Source organism: Mus caroli, chromosome 13, assembly GCF_900094665.2.
Source record: "Mus caroli chromosome 13, CAROLI_EIJ_v1.1, whole genome shotgun sequence".
NCBI classification, from domain to species: Eukaryota; Metazoa; Chordata; class Mammalia; order Rodentia; family Muridae; genus Mus; species Mus caroli.
Genome location: NC_034582.1, coordinates 55,607,691 through 55,613,690, shown reverse-complemented (window position 1 = coordinate 55,613,690; position 6,000 = coordinate 55,607,691).

The window sequence follows — 6,000 nt, the reverse complement described above, 5'->3', positions numbered from 1 at the left end:
AGATAGATAGATAGATAGATAGACAGATAGAGATAGAGAATAGGAGACAGCATACCTAAACCACTTAGGACAGAGCCTAGAATGTAGTCGGTGGAAGTCATTGTTAGGAATCCCTGCGTTGTTTGGGCTCAGTCATTCCCCAGATCACACTGTTGGGAGGCAGACAGCAGGGAATTTTTTGCACACTTGTTCACACTGCTTTTTGCACATGCTTTCTCACACACCCTCTCTGCCGGTCTCTCTGAGCCCCAGGATCAAAGCAACTGTTTGTTTGACCTTCCTTTGGGCATGCAGCATATGGCCTTACATGTTGGCTGCATCTGGAGGGAACCAACTGGCCCACAGCTAAGTTTTCAGTCTTTCTCTGGACAACTCATCCACAGACACAATGGAATAAAGGACAGGCTCTATCTTGGTGTCCTTTTCCATGGACAGATCTAAAATCCAGCAAATTTAGTCACAAAAAAAAGAATAATTGATGAGCTCAGTCAGAAAAGGAGAAAATGGGGTTGGAAGCCAGAGAGAAGATCCAACTGTGCCCGTGGAATGGCCTGTTTGTGCTGTTACCTTTTTAGCAGCATCACAACTTTAAGATGATGTAGCAAGGAGACCTTTAAAAACCTCTGTGTGGCACATAAAGGCCTTTGTGACAGCCCTTATTTTCTTCCCTTCCATGAACAAGTGAGGCTCCCGATGCTTCCTGGATTTCGAGTGCTTGCTGGGTTCTGTGCATGTCATCTAGAAGTGAAGCCTTCCATTACAGCTATTTAAATTAATTAGAACCTTAAACATCAATCATTTCACAGAGAAGAAAATGGTCAGCAACAGCCATGGCCTCACTCAGCAATTCTGCAATGTCACCCAAGACGCAGACTCTTTCCCAGGATCTCTCCCACCACCCTTAGCACAGTGGATTCCATCCTGCACTCGTCACCTCGCAGATTGAAGAAGGCTGCAGACGCTCCAGGTGTCACAGCAAGGAATCAAGTAGCTGCCAGACAAGGTGCTGAGTGTGGCTAAGCATGAGCAGATCAAAAGTGTTATCACTAAGTTACAGATCAGAGATCTGTAAGTTAAGTGGTATCCTTGAGATTCCACATGTGGTCCAGGAGCAAGACATAGCTGTCATACTCAATACTACCTCAAAACTAAGCAAGATTTAAAAATGACTTAAGGATGAAAGGGAGAGGGGATTCTATAAGTAGGAGGCCAAGGCATTCCGGGGGGGGCAGGGAGAGAGGGAGAGAGAGAGAGAGAGAGAGAGAGAGAGAGAGAGAGAGAGAGATGAAGAAAGGAAGAAGAAAGGGGGGAAAGGTAAAGAGACAAAAAGATAATGTTTCAGATCTTCCTGATAAGCCAAGGCAATGTGCTCTTCACAGAGTGTAAGGTTTAGCATAGCTGACTACAGAGAGCATCCCAAACTGTCATTAGGTAAGACCTGAAGGTCATGGTAAGTCAGCATAGTCATTGCCTTGGCTTGTTACTGCTCTCCTTTTTACATGTAAGTGTGCACAGTGTGGTATTTGGAATTAATATTTAACACAGTGAACTGCCAAGTCTGAACCCAAGTGAGGAGTTTCTGGGCAGTGGGAAGAAGTGAAGCTATAGGTGCCGACACTCATCTCACTGAGGTGGTCTGTGTCTTCAGGCTGGAGTAACTCTCCTGCTATGCTTTAACCTAGCCCCTCATAGTCAAGTCTGGTCCCTCCCCACAAACCTACCACCTTCCAAAGTACTACTGAACCAGACATCTGAAGCCCCAGGAGCTGCATGTACCCTGTTCACATGCTGGTGAACAGGTCACCTAGACTCTATGAATACCTTCACCTTCCAACCTTCACGGTTGGCCAGAGAGGGGTGGTCTGAGTGTGGGGGTGGAAGTTGGGTTGAGGCACATTGATCATTACATCTTCCCATTGATCACTGCCTGCAAAACTCTTCCTACTGCAGACGTCTGTTTGAGAATTCTCTGTGCCAAGGAATGATATAGGAGGAATACATTTTAAAAAAGCAAACATCAAAGTACCCTCTAGCAAGTTTCTATGGGGACCAAGAATGAGATTTTGCCGACCAGTAAAGCTTCAGAGATAGGAAGCTTGAGTTCATCATTGCACCTTTATGCTGCCTGTCAGCTGTTGAGGGATGGCTCTCCTCTGCACTCCTTATTTGTTCAAGACATGGCCTGCTAAGGGTTTGGTGGTAAAGGAAAGTCAGCACACTGTCAGTGTGTGGTGGCACGGATGGTCATCTTGACTTCCCCTAAGTTCTTGTCTGGGCCAGCACACCTCGACCTATCAGATGGGAACTGAGAAGCAGACTGCTCCAGGCCTCTGTGGTCCAGCCTATCAGAGGAAATGAGTGAAGAGATTGAGGATGGCCCTGAACAGCAGGGAGCATCACACACATCCCCCAGAAGTCGCAGCTCAGACTTCTGCACTGTGCCTGAGAATGTGTTTGCCCACAGTGTCTGGCGAGTAAGCAAATACAGAAACTCTTCAAACTTCACTGGAGTGGAGGGGTGGGTGGGATGGTGTTATACACCTTATCAGAGGCTCAAATTGATCCAGATCCAATTAGAACCACTTTTGTCAAAATCCCAAAGATGTCAAAAGACACGGAAGCAACAGAAAGATGGAAACTGTCTCCAGCAGCCAGCACACAGTACCCACAGCATTCTTTTGTCCACTCCTGCCCCTACCCCCACCCCCTTGCTCTCTCTTGTTTTCATCCACAGCCTCTCCAGAGCAGCCTTGGAAGACCTTGGACGATCACAGTGTAGGATAGCATCTCCCTCTGAAATCCAGAGAGCAGCTGGTTTTTTACTCAGCAGCAAACAGGAATGCCATTTCCTTACTTCTCCAGACATGCTTGCACCATAGAAATAGCCGGGTCGAAGGAGTGAGTATTTCTATGCACAGGCTCCTTCTTCTTCTTTTATTTTTTCCACAGACTTCTAACTTAATAAGGAACGGCTGGATACTGTAACTTTTTGGCAGAGAGAGGGAAAAAAAAGAGAAAGGGGGAGAGAGCCAGAGGGAGGGGGAAAGAGAGGGAGGGAGGGAGGGAAGGGAAAGGGGGGGCTCTTTTTCAAGACGGAATTGTTTACGATCTTTGTCTGGCTGGTGCCACCTGACCCCCTGGGAAGGGTAGAGTTTCTCCACATCCATCACGCCTACAGAGGGCTGTGTCAGGAGCCCGGAGGCCCTCCCCCTGCCCATCTATGACTGATGAATCACTGCAGTGCTCTGAGACACCCAGGCTGGGCTGGAGAAGGTACATTCCCGCCTCGCTCAGGACACTGTTGCTTTTGTGAGCACACTCCTCCCTTGTCTCTGCATCTCCGGCCTCTCATCTCATCTCTGCAGAGACCTACCTATGCAAGGGTTTGCTTTTCCCAAAATGTCCCCCGAAACCATCAGCATTCCAATGTGAGTAAAATGGCTGTGCCTGTAATAAACTCGGGCCTAACCATTAAGGTATCAGGATCCCAAAGAGCGTTTTGCAACACAGGGACCTGGAGAGGCTGATGTCAGACCTGACAAGATAGTTATCTGGGAAGAGCACAGACATTTCTCCAACCTGGCTCTCCACCCAGGAAAACACTGTGAATGGCTTAGGCTTTGGCTTTCTTTAGGAGCTCAGTTTCTAGCATGTTGGCAGAGCTCCAGCCTGATTTATAAACCTTCTGAAGCTTCCCTGCTTATCTGTCGAAGTGAAATTTAGATAAAGTTCCTCTGCAAGTAGAGATCAGGCCCAGCTGAATTGCAGCCATTAAATAGGCCTGGAAACTCCTTGTCAGGCCCCGAAGCCAGCTCATCTTAGTATTGCATAGAAGAATCTTGAAGGACGAGGGCACCTGGTCACACTATTTCATCTCTAAGAATCCCACCCCTGAAATTAATAAAGGCATTCTTTGCTATCACATCTGATAGTGTGTTGAAGATTGCTGAATGGCCCTCGGTTCTTCCCAAGAATTACAACAGTTCTGGAAAGTCCTTTACATACATACACACACACATCATATACCAGAAACTGCAAAGTAGGCTTGAGTCCAAAACTAGAGCATGCAGAGCTGTCATGAGACAGTGACAGCCAGAGGAAACTGGTCCTGTCTAAAGGTCACTCACTGTCCCATACCCCAAAGAACACAAGTCTGACACTTAATGTTTTTAAGAAAAGTCATTGATTCCGATGCTTGGGTGCAAGCTTTGAATGGTAGCCTCTGATTCAGCTTCAAGCCAAACAACATGTATGCAGAAGGATCTGTCTGTTACGTAGTATGGAAGTTTGACTCTTAGCAATTCATAGTGTTTCTAAATGATTACAAAAGTGTGAAATTCCACAACATGGAGAAATGATATGCATGAGATGGTAACATTAATTACCTTAGTTTGATCATTAAACAGTGCATATGTATGTCTAAGTTATCAAACTGCACCCCACAAAATATGCACAGAAAAGTACAGTTGGGCATTCAGATTTAGGCCTGCAGATCTCAGCTGAGGTGGGAGAATTGTTGAGTTCAACACCAAACTAAGCTAAGTAGCAAATTCCAGGCCAGCTTAGTCTATAAAGCAACCTTCTGCCAAAAGTATCAGTCAGTCAATTAAGCTAATTGAACATCCATGAACAAAGATATCTGACTTCTGAGTTTAAAGCCACGTGACACTGGTTTTAAATATCTGAAACAGTCTAGGACTTGGGAATTTGTCTCTGTTCTCACAATCCAGGACTTTGGGAGTCAAGAGAACCCAGAGTGTCAATCACCACATCCTGTGTGGAGAACGACTGAAGCAGGCCTTCCTTACATAGGCACTCCGTGTCCCTTTTCCCAGTTGAGAGCATCCAGAAGAAGGCGCCTCGACCACACAAGGAGAACCATGCCCACATCCAACCTAGTGAGAGGCTCAGATGTACTTGTTGCAAGAGACATGGAGAGCCAAGAGCAGCAACAAGGACCTCTACTCTGATGAGCTCTGACTGATAAGACAATGGGGATAACTGAGTGTTTGGAAAGTGTTTAATGAAACTGTACTTTGAGAGGTTGTCACCCCCATCTCTAGACATCACAAGGAAACAGGCTAGGAGAGCTTTGTTCCCCTGAGCCTAACCTCTGAGGGTTAGACACATGTTTGTATATCTGATGAAAGTTGATAGTTATATGCTCTTGAAATAAAAAGGCTCCCGTGGATTAGAAAGTTGAATTCTCTGTAATTAAAGGATCCTAAGGAACAGAGTAGGGTGGCAGATTTTGCCTGGTAGAATTATCACACTATCCCTATTTCTGAGCTGTAGGGACCATGGACAAGAAATGGTGGAGGCTTTGAGGATTAAGGGTAGCTCTGGAAATTTACCAAAATGGGACCACAACCTTACAAACATGACCATGTGAAGTTGAACTTTGCCAGTGTCTTTGTTATTTTTCTATTGCTGTCATAATACACCATGACCAAGGCAACCGATTAAAGGAAACGGTTTAATTGGATTTATAGTTCCAGAGGGTGAGAGTTCACTGGTGGCAGCTTAAATGCATGACAGCAGGTGGCTGCAGCAACAGCTGGGATCTCACATCTTTACCCACCAGAAGGCAGAGTTAACTCAACAAACAAGGAGTCTTCTGAAACCTCAAAGCGCACACACTCCCCCAGCAAGGAGTCTACTTCTTCCCCCAACAAGGCCATCCTTCTAATCCTTCCCAAACAGTTCCACCAACTTGGGGATCAAGTATTTAAACATGTGAGCCTATGGGGATTGTTCTCATTGAAACCACCACAGCCAACAACTCAAATATGGTAGGGAGGGGGCTCTGCTCCTCCAACCTCCTGATTGTAGAGAGATGATAGGACACCATGTTGGGAGCTAATATACTTGGATGCTGTTTCCACTAAGCTGGTTGTAATTTGCTGCTGCAGTCATAGATTATAAATAAGAACACCACTTGCATGACCCTGGAAACCTTTAGAATCATTGTGTGTTCCCAGTCTGTGTACAAAAGTGCAG